Source organism: Heterocephalus glaber, unplaced genomic scaffold (assembly GCF_053883595.1).
Source record: "Heterocephalus glaber isolate CG9 unplaced genomic scaffold, H.glaber_assembly_v1.0 deba00001472, whole genome shotgun sequence".
Taxonomy (NCBI): Eukaryota; Metazoa; Chordata; class Mammalia; order Rodentia; family Bathyergidae; genus Heterocephalus; species Heterocephalus glaber.
This window is the reverse complement of record NW_028258315.1, coordinates 96878615-96899334: the sequence shown is the minus strand read 5'-3', so window position 1 is coordinate 96899334 and position 20720 is coordinate 96878615. Positions and strand designations below refer to the sequence as shown.

The 20720-nt window shown below is 41.0% G+C and overlaps 1 protein-coding gene and 1 pseudogene across 29 annotated transcripts in view; one reads left to right on the top strand and one right to left on the bottom strand.

The window, feature by feature from the left end:
• Positions 1–20720, top strand: part of Cadps (calcium dependent secretion activator) — a 457138-nt gene that overhangs the window by 155295 nt on the left and 281123 nt on the right. The window lies entirely within an intron of this gene.
• LOC147826498 (U2 spliceosomal RNA) lies at positions 4926–5029 on the bottom strand (annotated as a pseudogene).

Sequence of the window (20720 nt, the reverse complement as noted above, 5' to 3'; positions counted from 1 at the left end):
GTACATGGTCAATACAGACACAACTTTTAAAATCTGTGGGTGCAGAGCTTGTGGCTATGGAGAGCCAACCATACTCAGCATACACACATATACAGTAATGCATGCACATACACACCAGCACACATACAAACACAGTTATTGCCATTTCCAGGCCACATCTCCCTTCCTAGCTCCACTTCTTACTCTTTATGTTCCAGACTTGCCTTGTGCCAGCACTGTTCAATAAAAGTTCAACACAAGCCATTTTAAATAACCTAGAAACTATATGAAAGAAAAACTAAGCAGAAAAAATTAAATTCAATAATATATTTTATTTCATGCAATATATTAAAAATGTTATAATTTCAACATATAGTTAATAGAAAAATTCAGAAGATATTTTATATTATGCGTTTTTAAACTATATATGTTTTTAAGTCTGAAAACTGGTGTGAATTTGAGTCATAGCACAACTCATCTCGGAGAAGCCATATTTTTTTATTAGTTCGTGTTTGCTAATCATGAAGTTTACATTCATCTTAGGGGGTGGGTACGTGTACTTAACACATCTTGATTCTATTTTATTCCTCTTTGCCTTCCCACCCACATACCTCCCTCTGTCTCTAAATCCCCATCCCCATTTTCATTATTGTTGTTATTATTATTGCTATTAGTTCATGTTTACAATTAATGTTTATATTCATTGTGAAAGCCATATTTTAAGTTATAAGTAACCATATGCAGTTAGTGGCCAAAAAAGGACAACAAAGCTTTACACCATCCCCCCCCTTTAGGAGATCATACCAATCTGGTATATCTGCTTCAAGCCCTCCTATCAGCTTTGATTCTTTTATTCATTCAGGAATGTTGGTTAAGTGCCTGCTGCTTGCCAGGTGTTGTGTTGAATGTTACAGTAGCAACCTAGTTCTTCATATGGGGTCAGTTGTTTTCCCCAAACTTATATTTGAAGTCCAAACCCCCAGCAAATGTAACCGTTTTTGGAGATGAGGTGTTTGCAGGGGCAATCAAGTTAAAATGCAGCTATCAGGGCAGGCCCTGATTTACTGAGATTTTCCTTATAAAAATGGGAAATTTGGACACAGTCACACAGTGAAGATGTAGGAAGACAGAGGCAAAGATTGGGGGGATGATTCTGTAAGTCAATTAACAGAAAAGATTGCAGGACCATCAGAAGCAAGGGAAAGACGTGGAACATCCCTCCCAGGTCCAGAATGAACTACACCTTGATATCAGATGTGTAGACTCCAGGACTGTGAGTGAAACTTCTCTGTTGTTTAGGGTTGTTACAGCAGCCGTAGGGAACTAATATCCTTTTTTCCTTTAGTAGAAGATACAAAGGCCTCCATCTTCAGGAGCAGTGAAAAATCCTACTGCAAAGTCTCCAATCAAATTAAGAAAGAAAACAAGGAAATAGGGGACAAAAATGAAACACACATAAAAAATAAATATACAGTTACAAATTAGGTAGATCAGATGCAGTGATTGAGGGTACTGTGAGGTAGAGGAGAACTGACCATGACAGATAGGGAGGTCATCCTGTGTTTCATGAGGAGGCACCATTCAGGTCTGTGTTTAGAGGAAGGATCATCTGGGGAATTCCAAGCAGGCTATTGTGCCAGAGGGTGGCAGCCAATTAGAGACAACAGGAAAGAGGGTGGGTGGGAAGAAGGAGCCAGGCAGCAGGGCCATGAGGGCCAGGACTAATGGTATGGGTTTTACTCTGCACAGCAGAATGACATGACGGTATATATCTTGCAAAGATGACTATAGCTGCTGAGAGCTGAGTGGAACAGAGGGCCAGGAAGGTCCATATTAGGCTTCCCTGGTTGGCATTGAGGAGCACATAAAGAAAGAGGCGTGAGCTGGGAATGGAGGTGGGGAGGCAATATCTGTGGGCAAAGGAGAACATGCTTCTTACAGGATAAGGACACTCACTGCTTGGAGGGTGGGAGGAAACCCAGATGACCTCACGCCAGGCACTGAGTTTCCTAAGTTGAAGCAGGTACATGCATCACAAATAACCATGATGCATCCTATCATCAGGTGGAGGAGAAAGATACAGCAAAGGAAATCAACTTTGCCAATTTTCCTCTCTGAGCAAAGCATCCCTTTTATTTACAGGAATGTTACTTTTGTCGTGGATTATTTTTAATAACAAGCTGGCATCCAACCATCACCTAAGTCCAGGGTTGCTGAGCTTGATGAACTGCTATGAGTTGTTCCTATGCTTTGCAGCCTACCAACATTCTGCTTTGTTGACTTCACCCGAGGGGTTTCTCCCATATTGGGCTTTACAGATGTGGAACAGTAAAGAGAAAGAGGAAGCCTCTCCATGCTGTGGTGTTGACTGACTGAATGGTCCAGCAAATTCTGTCAAGACAGAAACTATCAAGTGCCATGTGATCCTGGATCCTCCCCTACCTGCTAAAAGTTGATGGTACCATTTTACATGTTCAGGAGTTCTCTGCCTGGCTGAGGTTATTCACTTTGGACAAGAGGAATACATTGTGTAAATGATCCTGATCTAAATACTCTTGTTAGTGATGATAACTTTAATCTCAGTATACAAATTCATCATCATTAGCAGGAAGCCCATAGTGAGCAGAGAAAGGATGCTTGCCAAGGGAAAGGAAGATTAAACTAAAGGTCCAAGTTGGGGGCAACAAAATAAAAAAAGGAAATGGTATTTGAGTTAAATGGAAACCCGCAGGAGACTAACACCTTTCCTTAGAAACCACTAAATCATATGTGAGCCACAAGATGAGTCAGATGAAGGTCAAATGTAAACTCACAGAGGTGTAAGCACAGAGAAGTACCTCATAGCTCCAGTCTTCCAAGAGTGATTGATAGAAGAGATTCAGCGAGCAGGGAAGAAATAGTTTCTGAGAGTACAGAGTACAGTTACCCTGTATCACTCAAGCCAGGAGAAAGCTCTTATACAACAAAACCTCATCCTATTTTACTTTTGGCAGCATAGGTATAATTATCTGAAATTATCTTTGCTTAATGTTCTCCCCACACACCAGAATGTAAGCCCCAAGCAAGCAAAGACTGTGTTTGACATTCATTTTTATGCCCTTGGCACCTAAAATCTTGCCTGACATGGAGCATCTGGTTCCCTATAAAAGGATGAAAAAAATGAATGAAATCAGAGTCAAGTTCCACAGCATGATGACCTGGCTGGTGTTACCTACCTAAAAATGTCTTCTGTGGCCAGGAATTCACTCATGGACTCTAGATGAGAAAACTTAGAGGAATGTGCTTTGTCACATCAACAGTCAACTGGATTGGGTGTTACAATCTATACAACAGGGGCCTCACTGAGATTCTCTACTTTATTCTCTTTTTAAATTATACCTTTTACAGCCAAACATTTCATCTCGATGTGATTTGCCTGCCTTTCATCTTGAAGTAGCACATTCTATGACCTTGGAGGCTCTCCTATAGCTCTGTCACAGGCCCCTATGAACCTCAGAGGCCTTCACGCATTCTCACTCTCTCCCTGGGTTCCACGACTTCAAGATTTCTCTCTTCAAATTGCCATTAATCCCACTGAAGAAAACACTGGCATTAGAATTCAATTTCAGCTTCCAGGCAGGACAGCCCAAATGTCAGGAGTCTTTGAGGGCTGCAGAAAGATGTTCCCAGGAGCTTTCTCAGTCCACTCTTCAGTCTCCAGCTGTGAGTGCTAATGCCAGTTCCCTACCCTGGCAATGCAAAAATGTCCATTGATTTCCTTATACTATTAACTGCAGAACTGTTCTCCATTCCCATCAAGAAGTTCCATTCTGGATTAAGCAACATCTAGGAAAGGGTCTAAAGTCCCTTAAGCAGTTTAATACAGAATTTCCAGAATTAGTTGAATAGGTCTATTCAGTGAGAAGTGTGAACCATCGATAGTAAATGCCCATAGATTTTCCAGAGTTGAATCCAGTTGTTTACACAAGAATTCACCTGAAGTGGCAGATGCCTTAATATTTGGTAAATAAAATTCTACTGTAAATAATCTCCCTAGTATTTAATAATATGCTTGTTACAAAATGGTGCTTATGTGTCAGCTCAAATCCTGCTTATTCGCTATGTCATCTTGGGCAAGTGTGTTCACCTCACTGTGCCTCAGTTTATTCACCCATGGAATGGGACTAATGATTGTACCTACTACATAGGAGCATTATGATAATTAAGTAATTCATATATAGCTATAGAATTGTGCTGTCTAATATGGTAGCCCCTTACTATGCTGGGGTTAGTGGTTTAAATTTAATTTAATGAAAATTATATATGAGGTTACTTTTTTAGTTATGTTAGTCACATTTCAAGTGTTCAGTAGATGTATGTGAGTACTAGCTGCCATACCAAGCAGTGCAGGTAAAACTTTTCCATCAAAATACTGCCACAGGCAGACTTCCAACCATCCCAGTAACTACTGCATATCCTTTGCCTTCATCCATTCAGTCTCAAAGGATTCTTGAGTCCATAATTTGCCTGTTCCTTTCTCTCTGTTTTTCTCATCACCTCTATTTATTCCTTGATGATACCATTCAGCATCCTTCCCATGCCTCCCCTCCATTGAGCACATCCCAGAGTGTCCCAGGCTGAGCCCCAGGACTTGTGATCCTTCTGCCTTTGTCAGGCTGAGCCCCAGCATTGTGACCCTTGGGCCTTGGGCTTGAAGGCAGAGACCACATTTTACCTATTTTTGTCTCACACAGCCCTCAGCATCAAATGTGTGCATGAATGAGTGAATCTGTGAATAAATAAAGCATCCAGGGAATAGTGGGTTATATCTAGTTCTTACTCATTCCCAAAGTGCGCCTTCCCCTGAACGAAATCTGTACCCTGAGGCAGAGCCCACAGGTGTGAGCCTGGAGGTACTAATGGGAAACCAGATGGCCAGCGGGTGTTTTTCTGGTATCATTTTGCCCTTGGGCTTTTGAACAGTCTCCGCATTGGATAGAGGATGTATCAGATATTAAACTGCTAAGAACAGATACTACACTTAATTTTAGTCAAAAGGCCGAAAAACGGTAACAGTCTCCCCATTGGTCTCACTATCCTCTGCCATAGCCCAGCAGCTGTGTTCCCATCCACTTCTTTTCATACCTGTGCTGTTAAATGGTGTGGCTCTTTACTACAAGCTTCTAGTCCTGGACACCCCTTCCCACAGCCATTGACACTAGCAAAACCATATATTCCCCCAAATAGATCGATCCATTCATTCTCAATCTCTCCTTCTCCCCCCTCTGCTCCCTTCTGCTCCCCTCCTTCTCTCTCTCTCATCTTAGAAGAGTAATGTGGGTGAGAATATAGTTTCTGGAAGAAACTGAAAATTCCTTTGTTAATATCCTAATCCCCAGTGTGTTGGTTTTAAGAGGTGAGGCTTTGGGGCCGGGGATTTTTAGCCCAATGGTTCCACCACCTACCTCGCGACCACAAGGTCCTGAGTTTGATCCCCAGTACCGAAAAAAAAAGAGGTGAGACTTTGGGGAGATGATTAGGGTATGAGAGGAGAGCCCTCATGAGTGGGTTTAATGCCCTTATAAAAAGAGACCCCAGAGAGCACAGAGTGCTTTCTGTCTCTGTGTTTCTGTCTCTATGATCCTGTCTCTCTCGCTGTCTCTCTGTATCTCTCTCTCCCCCTCCCTCCTGTCCCTCCCTCTGTCTGTTTCTCTCTCTCTCTGTCTCTCTGTCTCTCTTCCTCCCTCCCTCCCTTCCTCCCTCCCTCCCTTCCTTCTTCCCTCCCTCCCCACCAGGTAAGAACACAAGAGAAAGTCCGGTGTCTATAACTCTGAAGAAGGTCCTTGCCTGAACCCAACAATGCTAGCACCCCATTCTTGGACTTTCAGCCTCCACAACTATGAGAAGTAAATTTCTGTTGTTCATGAGCCACCCAGTTTGTGGTATTTGGTTACAGCAGCCTGAATTGACTGTGACAGTTTTCATCCTACCACTAACTGGACCACTAACACTGTACACTAACTAACTGTATAATCCAAGCAACTAAAAATTCTCTGCCCAGTTTCCCTAACCATAAGCCAAGGATAATAATGGCATATCCTTTACAGAGTGTTTGTGACAATTAAGGGAAACAAAGCACATAAAATTGAAGCATATTTCATGAGACATGGGAAAAGGTAAACTGAGGTTATAGTGTTAGATCTAGAATTCTAAATTTAATGACACCAAGGAATTAGAGAATTACAGCCCCAGTTCTTTCCTTTAAAAATCATCCCTAACAGGGCAACCCACTATTATGAATTGAGTTATATAAATTATAAAAATGAGAACTGATATTTTCTTAAGGTGCATTTCCTATGAACCAGATACTATGCTATTTGCTTGACTTGTGTTGTTAAATTTAACCCCCTGAGTAATCCAAGAGACAACAACCCAACTGAAAAGCACAATGTTCTGTAATGGCCCCGGTTCTAAAGCCAACCCTCACTTCTGCCAAGGAAGTCTGTCCCTGAGAAGCATGTCACCAAATCCTGCCCATGGTCAAGGGAAGAAGAATTGGGCTCTGTCTTTTGAAGGGAAGACTATCAAAGCTTTTGTAGGTATATTTGTTTTAAACCACCATAGATGTGATATATATTTCCTATAGTAGGTTGTAATCTAATAAAACTTGAAAGTCACTTTTCTAGGTTGTATCTATTATCCAGTGTATTATGGATCCATACTGTGGCAGAGATAAAAGACCCATGGAATTCATACAGAATTGGAGAAGAAGAGTTGGCAAACATTATTAGTAGCAGATCAATTAGTATTTTAGGCTTTAAAACCCTGGAGTCTGTTACACCTACTCATCTCTGCTGTTAGAACACAGAAATAGCCCTGAGAGTATTATGTTGTAACATACTATATTCCAATAAAACTTTATGTACAAAAACAGGCTATTGGCCAGATTTGACCCAAAGGCTACAGTTTGTTGACTCTAATCTAGAACAGTGTTTATCAACACTGCCTTTATAATAGACTCGGGATTTTTTCTCTCTGACCAATGTCTGGGCCACACTGCAGTCAAATTAAGCAGAATCGGGCCAGGGATTTAGCTTAGTGATTCCGATGCCTGCTCTGCAGGCGCAAGGACCCAAGTGAGTTCAATCCCCAGTACCAAAAAAAAAGCCAAATTAAGCAGAATCTCTGGCGATATGAACCGAGATATCATTGTATTTTTTAAGCTCCAAGGGGATGCCAAAGTACAACCAGAGTTAAGAATCACTGATGTGGGAGGCGAACACTCTACTTAAGTAAACTAAGACCCCACAGGCTAGAAAGAAGAACCCTAAATCACACCCACAATGGGTGGCAATGCCTGACTAACTGAGGGGTCCCAGGACCTGGGGTCCCAGGAAGATGCACTTGAGCAGGTGTTCACACACCAGAAACTAGGTTTGAAGTGTCACCTCCACGGGACACACCTGGGTAGGCCATAGTCCTAGGTTCCTCACAGAGGGGATATCAGAAGAAGTATGGCACTAACAAAAAAGTATGAGGGAGGTTGAAAGCAAAGACAAGCAGCAGACCTGGCCTCATCATTGAGTTGCTTTGAGCAAGTATCCACCTCTCCAATTCCCTCTTTGCTCATTCCTAAAATAATGGCAAACAGTTTTGAGCATTTATTGTATGAGGCAGTAATGCTAAATGCTTTATGTACTTTCTCTCTCTGGGCCATTGCAACAGAGGTGACTGATGCTAGTGTGTCCTCTTGGAAAAAAAGAAACTAAGAATCAAAATAGGTAACCTATCCAAGATCCCATAGCTATCAAGGGATTGACTCAAGAACTGAACTCATGTCTTTGTGTCTCCAAAGCCCATGAGCTTATTTATCTTGCTCTGTCTCAGGGTGTGTGTATAGATTGAATCAGATAATCTGCAATATGTGTTATAAACTCTAAAGCACTGTATGTAGATCAGGCATTATTATAAAAGTTCAGTTTCCATATTCATGGCTATCAGTGAGGCATGCCCTGGGATGGTAGTCTGTCAGGGCATCCTTACATGCTGATTGCTCTGTTCAGATCAGCCACCTTGTGTCCCCTGATCAATAAGGGTGCCTCTGTGGACTAGGAAGTAGACAGGTGTGATGCCCTGGCCAAGGGCAGTACTTGTGGGTATAGGCATTCTGCCTGGAGAGGCATAGGTCTCTCTGTCTTCCCTTTCTCACCATAGAACACCTTCCCTGTCACCAGGAGTGATCTTACCCCCATCTCGCTATTGTTTAGGTTAGGGTGCAATAAATGGATTGGCTTTGTCTGGCACAGACCTCCCTCTTGCTGTGTTACTTACTCTCTAGGCAAGTTTTGTGACCTTGCCAATGGGCTGCACGGGTTCCCTCAGTAGTTGCTCTGTCTACCTGTACCCATAACGGCCAGCCAGGGGACAGAAACCAGTCCAGTTGTCTGAACAAAGAGTATCTAATGTAAAAGATTGTTAGCTTTTATAAAGCTGTTAACCAGGTGACCACAAAGGTAGAAAGAGAACTCTAAGAAATATAGGTTGCAACTACACGAAGCAGCCACCATTCCTCAGAGTTGAAGGAATAAAAGGAATGGGTTGGAATTATTCAAATTTAGAAGCTTGAGACAGGGCAGGGCCCAATGAGCCTGGCACCCAGACCTTGGAGAAGGGTAGCCAGTGTTCTGAGGGAGGTTGCAATGAGGTTGGTTTGAAAAATGTTGAAAATGTTGCAAACTGGACTCCGCTGGTGATGAGGGCAGGTGCTGCTGCTGCCGGGGGGAGGATGCACACAGGAAGAAGCAAGACCTCCTCTTGCACTCCACACTCTCCCCTAGCACCCCCTATTGGCAGCACTCAGGAAGGAGCAGTTACAAAGCAGAGCTATGGTTTGAGGACCCCCACCCCTGCACTACGCAGCTGAAAGTGAAGGATGTGTTCCTGGCTGAAGGAGGGGGTGGTGCTAGGGGCTGGGTTAATACATGGTCCACTTCCCCTCTGTGGCTACCGAGTGTCCAAATACACCCTTCTGGTCTGCGCTCTGTCCCCCAGCAACCAGCTGGCAGACAGTGAGGACCTCAGCTGCATGGAGCCCCGCTCCTCCATCCCCGTACACCGCCCCGCAGCAACCAGCTTAGCCACTCGGGTGCCTGCAGCCCCGTCCCCCACACCCCATGGCCTCCTGACAGTGCCACTACCTGGTTCCACACTACAGAGGCACAGGGGGTCATTAAGGCCATTGTCCTGAGCTCCACAAGGTAGAGCAGAAGTGAACAACAGAAAGAGGGCCTCTCTCAGGCTCCTTGATGAAAACTGAAGCCCACTGGAAAAGTGTAGAGAATCTGCAATGAAGACACACCAGACCAACATACTTGGTAAATTGGAGGGATCATCACCTCCCATCAGAACCTGGACTATCTTCAGGGGAAGGGCAGCTGGAACCTGCAATAGGACCTTGGAGAGTTCAACTCTGCAGGAGGACAGGGAGCTCAATTTGGGACTTGCAGCCAGAAATCAGCCTGAATCTCACAGGTCTGCTACTGGCTTGCTGAGACTCATTGATTTATATCTGCACACTGCTGCCCACGTCTATTGTGACAGCAGAGATATACCTTGAAGGAGGCCCTTCATTTTTATTTTTTATGTTATTCTCAAAATTGTTTTTCTCTTATTTTCAGTTTTGTATTTTTTTCCTACTCTTTTCAAATTTTTATTTTTCTCTTTTTTTCTTTTTTCTTTCTCTGTCTCTCTCTCTCTCTCTCATTTGTTCTCTTGCTGTCCCACATTGTTCTTCATCTCCCTTTTTGTTCCTGTTCTGGCTCTAATTCGGATTTCTTCTTTATTTTTCTTTTCTTCTCTTTTTCCTTATCTCAATTGTCATTAGTTTTAAAGGAAAGTAAATACAGTTTCTAACCTCCCTGTTGCTGTTCGGTTGTTCTGTTCTCGTCTTTGTTCTTTCTTTCTGTCTTTTCCTTTGTTCTTCAACAGTTTCTTAGACTTTCACGATCTTCCTCTGACCTCTGGTCTCACTGCTGACCTTTACCTATACTTCTACCTATCTATCCCTCCCTCCCCAACTCCTTCTAAGTCCCCATCCCAAAGGGTAAAGTTGCTATATTGAAGAGTTTATTCACCATAAACATATGTTGGACTGGTCCTCAATTTTGATTTAATTCACACAATTAAAGGTGATAGATTAATAACTACCACAGTTGTCATTTTCTAAGCTGTGCTTGATGCTATTGTGTTGCTGATTGTATCACTTGGGCTAAGGTGTTGTGATTGTTCTAATCAGTTGTCCCTTCCTGGTATAATGAAAATGAGATAGCCTCAGAGTCATTAGAAACTCAAAACCTAAAGACCAGCTATATCTGGAAGACATCTCTGAGAAGCAGCCATTCCCTAAGAGTTCTAAATACAACCCATAGAGATACTTACAATAAGCAATTTCGAAGTATCAACCCAGGAATTAAACCAAAGACAGTACCAAAAGCAAAAATGAGAAGACATTTAAGCAAGGCACAAACTCAGACTTCCACCCCACCAAAGGCAAATTCTGGGGGAAACAAGGTGGAAAAGTCTGATAATCAACCACCTGGACACCCTGAACTGATAGCACAGGAAGTAACAAAACGAATGAGGCTCTAGAAAAACTCAAATCAGAAATAATTTCCCAAATAACTACAGAGATGGTGAGCAGAGTGAAAGACATGATTAGAGGCTCTAGAACAAAAACAGATTAAAAAAAAAAATGAGCTCAGAACCATGCTGGAAGCCATGAATGCCCAACATAAGAAAGAAATGGAAACCATGATCGCCCAAGCATAAGAAAGAAATGGAATCCATGAAACAGATTCAAACACATATCCAGGAGATTAAAAACTCAATTGAAAGGGCCAGGGATTTAGCTCAGTGGTTCTGGCACCTGCCTCGCAAGTACAAGGACCCGAGTTCAATACCCAGTACAAAAAAAAAACAACCTCCATTGAAAGTATTCACAGCAGATTAAGAGAATGTGAAGATAGACTATCAGTTATAGAAGAAAGGATTGTGGCTAGTGACCATGAAAAGAGAGATTTCTCAAAAATAGTAAGGGACCACGAGAAATCAATCCAGCAGTTGCTGGGATGATGCAAAGAAGAATAACATAAGACTGATGGGAGTCCACAAAAAAGAAGGAGAAAGTAGAATTGACATAAAAAACTGTTTACAGAAGTAATAGTAGAAAACTTCCCAGACAGAGGTAGAGAATTGGACATACAGGTAAGTGAGGCATATACAGCTGCAACTAGCCATGGTCAAAAAAAATCTACACCTAGACATATAATAGTCAAGGTCCTAGAAACTCAACAGAAGAACAAAATCTTACAAGCAGTTAGAGAAAAGAAACAAATCACCTACAAAGGAAAGCCCATCAGAATTCCAGCAAACCCCAACATAAACCCTCAAGTCAAGGGGAGTCTGGAGTGAAGTATTTCAAGCCCTACAAGAAAATTACTTCCAATCTAGACTGTTGTATCCTGCACAGTTATCTTTCAGAATCAATGGGGAAATTAGATACTTCCACGGCAGAGAACACCTGAGAAATTTCACGAACAGCAAACCAGCACTCCAAACAATTCTAAACAACATCCTAGAAAAAGACAATGAAGGTCACAACCTAATGAGGCCCAACAGAGGGAAGCCACCAGGCAAAGCAAGAAACTAAAGGGAAAGGGGGAAAAATAAGAAATACAAGAGCCGACAAAAGTAAAACATTGTGACAAGGATGAGTCAATATCTATCAATTATAACCATCAATGTTCATGGTCTCAATTCACCAATCAAAAGAAACAGACTGGCAGAATGGATTAAGAAGCAAAATCCAACAATATGCTGTATACCAGAAACACACCTAACTCAAAAAGAAATTCATAGACTGAAAGTAAAAGAATGTAAAACAGCTCTCCACAAGACAAGAACCCAGAAAAAAGTAGGGGTAGCAATCTTATTTGCAGACAAAGTAGATTTCAAATGAAAACTAATTAAGAGAGACAAAGATGGTCACTACATCCTTGTGAAGGGAACAGTCCAAGAGAAAGAAATGACAGTCATAAATATATGTGCACCTAGTATGAATGCCCCCAACTATACAAAACAAATATTAAGGGACATGAAAAACCTATAACAAGCACTAGTACAGTTGTAGTGGGGGACCTCAGTACCCCACTATCACAAATAGACACATCATGTAGACAAAAAATCAATGAAATTCTAGAACTGAACCAAGCTATTAAGCAAATGGACTTAATAGATGTTTACAGAGTGTTCTACCCCACAAAATCAGAATATGCATTCTTTTTGCCTGCACATGGGTCATTCTCCAAAATAGACCACATGCTAGCTCATAGGACATTTTTAAGTAAATGTAAAAGAATTGAAGTTACGCCCTGTATATTATCAGACCATAGTGCAATAAAATTGGAGATCAATAGCATAAACCACAAAAAACCCCTACACACATGGAAATTGAATAACACTCTTCTGAACAACAAATTTGTCACAGAAAATTAAAGAAGAAATTAGACAGTTTCTACAAGTAAATGATAATGCTAGTACAACATACAGGAATCTGTGGGACACAATGAAAGCAGTTCTATGAGGGAAATTCATAGCAGGGAATACCCATATTAGGAAAACAGAGAGAGCTCAAATAAACAACCTAATGCTGAACCTCAAGCTCCTAGAAAAAGAAAAGCATGTAAAACCCAAAGCTCATACAAGAAAGGAAATTATAGATATCAGAGCAGAATTCAATGCAATGGAGAATAAAAGAATGATACAAAAAAAATCAGTGAATCAAAGAGTTGGTTTTTTGAAAAATTAAAATCAATAAACCTTATCAAAAAAAGGAAAGAAAAGGCTCAAATCCATGCAGTTAACAATGAAAAAGGTGAAGTCACAACAGATCCAACAGAAGTCCAAAGGATCATCAATACCTCCTTTGAGAACCCGTGCTCTAATAAAATGGAAAACACAAAAGAAATGGACAGATTCCTGGATGCATACAAATTGCTAAAGTTAAATTAAGATATAGAAATTCTAAACACCCCAATTACAATGAGTGAAATTGAAAATGTAATAAAAAATTTACCAACAAAGAAAAGCCCAGGTCCTGATGGCTTCACTTCTGAATTCTACAAAACATTTAAAGAAGAACTGTTGCCATTACTCTTTAAACTCATCAAGCAAATTGAAAGGGAAGCAATACTTCCAAATTCATTCCTGGAAGCAAGTATTACTTTGATTCCAAAACCAGGAGAAGACCCAACAAAAAAAGAGAACTACAGGCCAATCTCCCTAATGAATATAGATGCAAAAACCCTCAACAAGATACTGGCAAACAGAAGATCATACACCCTGACTAAGATTTATCCCAGGGATGCAAGGATGTTTCGATGTACATAAATCAATAAATGTAATATGCTATATTAACAGAGCCAAGGACAAAAAACCATATGATCATCTCGATAGATGCAGAAAAAGCATTCAACAAAATACAACACCCATTCATGATAAAAACCCTACAGAAATTTGGAATAGAAGATCTTTATCTCAACCTGATTAAGGGTATCTATGAAGAACTAACAGCCAACATCATACTAGATGGTCAAAAACTGAAAACATTCACACTAAAATCAGGAACAAGACAAGGATGCCCACTTATCAGCACTACTGTGCAATATAGTTCTGGAAACATTAGCCACAGCAATTAGAAAAGAGAAAGAAATGAAAGGAATAAAGATAGCAAAGGAAGAAATTAAACTGTCATTATTCACTGACAGTGTGATACTTTACATAGAAGACCCAAAAAACTCCACCAAAAGACTTCTAGACTTAATTGACAAATTCAGCAGAGTAGCTGGATACAAAGACACCACTCAAAAGACAATAGCTTTCTTGTAGACAAATAACAGACTCACTGAGAGAGAAATTCGGGAAACAATTCCTTTTACAATAGCATTAAAAAATGAAATATCTAGGAATCAATCTAACAAAGGAAGCAAAAGACCTCTACATGAAAACTACAGCACTCTGAAAAAGAGATTGAAGAGGATATAAGAAAATGGAAAGACATCCCTTGTTCCTGGGTAGGAAGAACCAATATAGTGAAAATGGTCATACTTCCAAAACTGCTATATAGATTTAATGCAGTTCTGATTGAAATTCCAGCAATGTATTTCACAGAACTAGAGAAAACAATCCAAAAATTCATTTGGAACCAGAAGAGACCTAGAATAGCAAAAGCAATTCTAGGCAACAGAGATATGGCAGGGTGTATCACAATCCCCAACTTGAAACTATGCTACAAAGCTACTGTGATAAAAACAGCATGCTACTGGCAAAGAAACAGACCCAAAGATCAGTGGAATAGATTAGAAGATGCAGAAACAACTCCAGACATACTCAGCCACCCCATCTTTGACAAAGGAGCCAACTACCATCATTGGAGGAAAGATAGCCTATTTAATAAATGATGTTGGAAAAACTGGATTCCAACCTGCCAAAGATTAAACTAGACCCATATCTATCACCATGCACTAAACTAAGATCTAAGTGGATTAAAGATGTAAATATTAAAACAGAAACACTAAACTTGCTGGAAGATAAGTTAGGTAGAACTCTTGAAGACATTGGCATAGGAAAAGACTTTATGAACAAAACCTCAGTAGCACGGGAACTAGCACAAAGAATCAGCAACCGGGATCTCATCTTATTAAAAAGCTTCTGCATAGCAAGAGAAACCACGAACAGAGCTAAGAGACAACCTGCAATGTGGGAAAATTTTTTAGCAGCTGTACCTCAGACAAAGGACTACTATCTAGAATATATAAAGAACTCAAAAAAAGACCCCCCAAATTTAAAGACCCAATTCAAAAATGGGCATCTGAAATGAACAGACATTTCTCAGACAAAGAAGTAAAAGCAGCAAATAAACATGAAAAAATGTTCAATATCACTGGTCATTCAAGAGATGCAGATGAAAACAACACTGAGATTCCACCTCACCCCAGAAAGAATGGCTGCTATCAGGAAATCAACCAATAACAAGTGCTGGCAGGGGTATGGAGAGAAAGGAACCCTTCTCCATTGTTGGTGGGAGTGCAGACTGGTGCAACCACTGTGAAATTCAATATGGAGATACCTCAAAAAACTAGAACTAGAGGTCCCATTTGACCCAGCTCTTCCCCTGCTGGGGATCTTCCCAAAAGAATTAAAAGAATCATACCACAGTGATATATGTGCACCCATGTTTATAGCGGCACAGTTTGTACTAGCTGAAGCTTGGAAACAGCCCAAATGCCCATCAACTGGAAACTGGATAAAGAAGATGTGGTTTTTTTTTTTATAAAATGGAGTACTACTCAGCCATAAAGAATGAGAAACTAGCAACATTTCTAGCTAAATGGATGCATATTGAGGCCATACTCTAAAGTGAAATAAATAGGACACACGTGTAAATACTGAATAGTTTCTCTAGTGTGAGAAACTGAAATTATAAATAAGGATTAAAATGATTAAAACGAATAATTGGTAATTTGAAATAGGACCAAAAAGTTCAAAGCGGTAGGGGAAGTGGGAGGGGAAGAGGAAAGGAAAGAAGGGAAAGGAAAAATTATGAGAAAAGAAAAAAATGGAAACAAAGTCTTTGTAAATAGGGAAGGATGGAGTGGGTGAAGGGAGGACAGGGAATGGGGAGAAAATAGGAACCAAGATACATCATGTACAGGTACAAGCACCCAATGATAAATGTAAATGTATTGTATACCCAAAATGTACCAATAAAAGAATTTAAGCAAAGACAGCAAAATTAAAAAAACCAAATACACCCTTCTATTCCTATTTAATTTTCACATAACAAGGAGACAACTCTCTTTCCACATCATAAGATGTAGCTATCCTTCATAGGAACAAAAGCATTCTCTTGCTCTAAAGTGAAGAAATGAAAAATTAAACAAATTACAGATATCAATCTCTGTGCTGTAAATTGATATTAAAATTCTTCACAGTCAACTCTGAGTTTTTTGCCATTGAAAGACTAAACTATGACCTTCAAAAACTTTTATTTGTATAAAATAAGTGGAAGGAAAAGCTAAGACCTGAAAACTAGCAGAGCTCAGAGTTATAGGATAAGAAGAGGACACTGTGGGTGGCTTATTAGGAGTAACAGTGAAAGGAGACATTTATCCCTGTTACTGTGATTCCTGAGCCCAGAAATACTGGTGTCTGAGAAACCAGCATCATACAGTTCTCTGGTTGAAGACATCTGCACCCTGTTTGACAGAGCCCTTCTTTTTCAGATGCTGTCCTCTAAGCAGCAACATACCTAAGTCTTAAGTAAACCACTCCACCTTTAACTAGAGCAGTTTGTCTTGAGTGATACAGTGAGACCTATTGATTCTGTAGCTGGAGCCCCTTGCTGCATCTTGTTCTGCACCAGGGGTTTTGCAGGTCAGACATAAGCCCATGCAGGAGGCTGTGTCAGTAGATTGAGTACGTGAGTCCTTGGAGAGTGGTGTTGCCAGATGCATTGTGGTTCAAGAAGGCAAATCCATATCCAGACTATTCCAATTAGGTCTAATCTCTGTCTCCTCCAAGATGGAAAGGGACTAATGGAATCAGCCTGCCACTGCTGGTTTAGTGGCAGCTCCCAAAGGATGTGATGCTATACTGAAGACTCATTGTTGGCCTATACAGTTATGAGATTAGACACTCAGCAGTAGCACTGGCCAGGTCAGCCATGAAGAGAGGACATCCATGTTAAATCCATACTTAGCTTCTGTCCCTGCCATCCCTTCCACTTTGTACATGGGCCTAGGGAGCAGGCCCTGAGGTGACCAGGGATGTCGCTGCCTGATGTCAGCAGAGCAAGTCATTAGGTCACTTGATTCATGATAGTGCCCGCTCCTGTAGCCATCCTTTCCTGGGCCATCACATGGAACAGGAGTGAAATGTATTAGAACTAATGGCCATCACCTAGAGGATAGGGTCCTGCATGGCAAATGATGAGACTCCAGGATTCTATTGTTAGCTCACCCCAGTGATGGAAATGGAATTTTTCCTTTATTTATTCATCAAATATGTATTGGGACTCTGCCCCATGCCCAGCATGGTGCTGGGTCTGGTGAATACACTTGATACATGTGACAGGTACAGGTCTGGTCTCTGTCCTAGCAGCATGTGGCCCCTAATCCCCAGTGAACAACAGACAACAAAAACATGGACAAACAAAGACACCGATCTTGTCAGTGCCTTGTCAGAAGGACCATGAAAAGACTGAACAGACTGATGTGAAAAGGAGCCAGGTCATGGATAACAAACACTGCAGGTAAAGTGGTCGTAAAGAACTGCACTCAGGAAGTGGATTTAAACGGAGGCCTGAAGCATAGTAAGGAAGCAGCCTAGAAATAGGATTGAGTGTCTCTGACAGAAGGAAGAGAAATGGTAGGTCCTCTCAGATGGGCAAAAACTTGATCTTTAAGAAGTAAGGAAAAAGAAAAAAGTTCAGTGAGGGGAAGAGTAACTTGAGATAAAACAGGTTGTTAGAAAGGTTAGTGGAGATCAAAGCATCAATTGAGCAGCCATGAAGATACATGGGTGGATTTTAAGTATGGGCATGATATGGGATCTTTCACATAGAGCTGTCACCACTTCATAAATTAGCCTGTACGTTCCGGTCCAGTGGAATTGTAGCTTAAAAAATAACAGCGTATCTGTTGGAAGGAGAGAAGGAGGAAGAAAGAGAGGGAGTGAAGGCAGGGAGGGAAGAGGATAGAAGGGAAGTAAGAAAGAAGGAGGAAGGGTAGAAGTAAGGACCTCCCTTGGGCTTTTATGAATACTGTTATAGGAGGCCAGTGTCAGCCCGGAGCAGCCAGATAGAATGTGATCGTACCCATCCTAGTGAGCAGTGGCCTGTACTAGGATGATGATAGTGGGGAATGAAAGGAGTGACATCCTTCATAATATGGTTACAGAGCCAGATTTGTGTTTTCAGTGAAGCAACAGCATATAGACTTGTGCCTGCCAACTATTTCCAGAAGGCTAGAACAATATATAGAGCTTTTTTCCTCCTGGGTCAACTTTAATCAAAGGGTAGTTGTGGTGGGCACTTTTAAGGCTTAGTGAGAAAGAGGGCTGAGACAAATTAGGAATGTCTGCTGCAGTACAGGAAAGATAACGGTAGTAAGGGTGCCAGATTTTTTCCCTCTCTGGATAAAACAGTTCTTTTGGGTCTGGCACCATCCCCTAGAAATTCTGATCCAAAGTTTGGGGGTAAGCTCTGAGTATCTATACATATATTTTTCTAAAATCTGAGGCAATTCCAATATAGACCAGAGTTTGAGAACCTGGTTTAAAATACCACCGTCCTTCATCCATATTCCAGGAGGTATAGACAGCATTGACAGGTTTTAAAAAGACAGTGGCAGTGTTGAAAATTGCAGGTGATGGATACAAAGTGACAGACAATGTTTATTAAAGAAAATTATATGCATCTGGAGTTATACATACATTTCATAAGAGAAAACCACATTATTGAAAGGTTCATACTAGCTTCACTCACACTAGGTATTAGTTTTCTGTCACTCTGGAAAAAAAGTACCTGAGATAACTTATAAAGAGAAGTGGTTTCTTTGGGTTCAATTTCAGAGAGTTCAGCCCATGGCTTCTGGCCCTGCTGCTTTGGGTTGTGTTGGGACAGTAGATCCTTGTGGGAGCACATGGCAGACAGACCAATTAACCTCATAGAGGCAGCAAAGCAAAAAGAAAGACAGGAAGGAGTGGAGTGCCCTTCAAGGGCACACCCCTTCCAACCAGCCCCTCCTCCTAACAGCACATTTAGCTGTGAACTCATCAGTAGATCAGTCTTTGATGAGTATAGTGCCTCCATGATCCAACTACCTTCTAAAAGTCCCTGAACACATGAGACTTTGGGGGGACATTCTAGATAACACTGTAACAAAGTCTACCTCCAGAAGTTTTCACCGCTTCCAAAATAGCACCACGCACTGGGGAACACTTACCAATTCAAGCAGTATCTTAACCCAAGGACCCCCAAGATAGGAAGTACCATTGCTAACTGCTGTTGGTAGAATCTCCTCTTTTAAAATAGAACTTAATTTTAGAGCCTTTTATGTTCATACCAAAATTGAGCAGAAGGTATAGAACTTCCCTGTATATGCCTTGTGCCCACACATGCACAGCCTCCCCCACCAAATTGATACATCTGTTACAGTTGATTAGCTGATATTGACATTATCATCACTGAAGTCCATCTCTAGCATTCACGGTCTCTCTTGGCATTATACATTCTGTAGGCTGGTAAAATTTATAATGACATATATTCAAAATTATAGAATCATACAGAGGAGTTTTCTCTGTCCTAAAAATTCTGTATGCTATTCATCCCCTTCTCCGTGCCAGCCCCTAGCAACCACTGATCTCTATACTATCTCCATGGCTTTGCCTTCAGAATGTCACGGAGTACATGGGCTTTTCAGATTGTTTTTTTTTACTTAGCAGTAATGCATTTAAGTCTCCGCCATGTCCTTTGACTACTTGATAGCTCATTTCATTTTAGTACTGAATATTTTATTGTTTGGACATTTGTTTACACATTCATCTACTGAAAGACATCTTGGTTGCTTCCAAGTTTTAACAATTATGGATAAAGTTGCTGTAAGCTTCTATGTGAAAATTTTTATGTGGACATAGCTTTTGACTCCTGTGGTAAATTACCAAGGAATGGAAAGGATCTTTTTTGAGATGTCTTTTCTCTATGTGCTTGTGAATGTACCTTTCAGAAATTCTGTGACTAGGCAGGTGGCGCTCTCTCTCTCTCTCTCTCTCTCTCTCTCTCTCTCTCTCTCTCTCTCTCTCTCTCTCTCTCTCGTCATCCATAATCCATTAATTTAGGTCTCTGAGCTACAGACCTTACATCTAGGACCTAGGGAGCTTGGTGATTACTGAGCAGAATTTGGTGGGTGGAAGTCTGCTCTCCAGGATGCTGCAGTGGGTAGAGACAGCCCAGGTGCTTCTTTTTAATTTATGCAGAGAAGATGAGAATGGCCCAGGGAACTGTTGCATTTTTTTTTTTTGTACCAGGGATCGAACTTGGGTCCTTTGACTTGCAAGACAGGTGGCGGAACCACTGAGGTAAATCCCTTGCCCCTAACTGCTGCATTTTATTGCTAAGTCAAGCACTGACTTCTCCTGTGGCCTTGGAAAGTTATTTAATGTTTGGGTTGCAGCCTCCCAGTCCATAAAGAAAAGCTTGTTGTTCACCTTGGAGAAATTTTAAAAGAAAGAAAATGTGAAGTTCTGTGTGGTTGCTATGCTGACATTGAAGGCATCTTTCTATATTGTATTACTCTTCCATGTGCTGAGCACCTCGCAGTGCATTAGGTTCTCTCCTCTAGAACTGTAGTCATGAAAAGCAGACCCGGCCCAGCACCTATGGAGACAATAGAAGGGTATTTTTAAGGAACAATTTGTGATATCAGTGCTCATCTTAATGTTTTCCAAGTAATGTTTGTAGTTCATCACACAAACTCCAGTTCACTCATCCTCAGCCCCAGCCTGTCATCAGTAAAATTTACTGACAGTGTCTCCTTAAATAGATACATAGCCATGCGTGAATGTGGACAGCAAGCAAGTCAAACTGATTCCACTCAACATAACAAGACCATTTCTAAGAAGAAACATTTGAGTAGTTAGACCTGGAA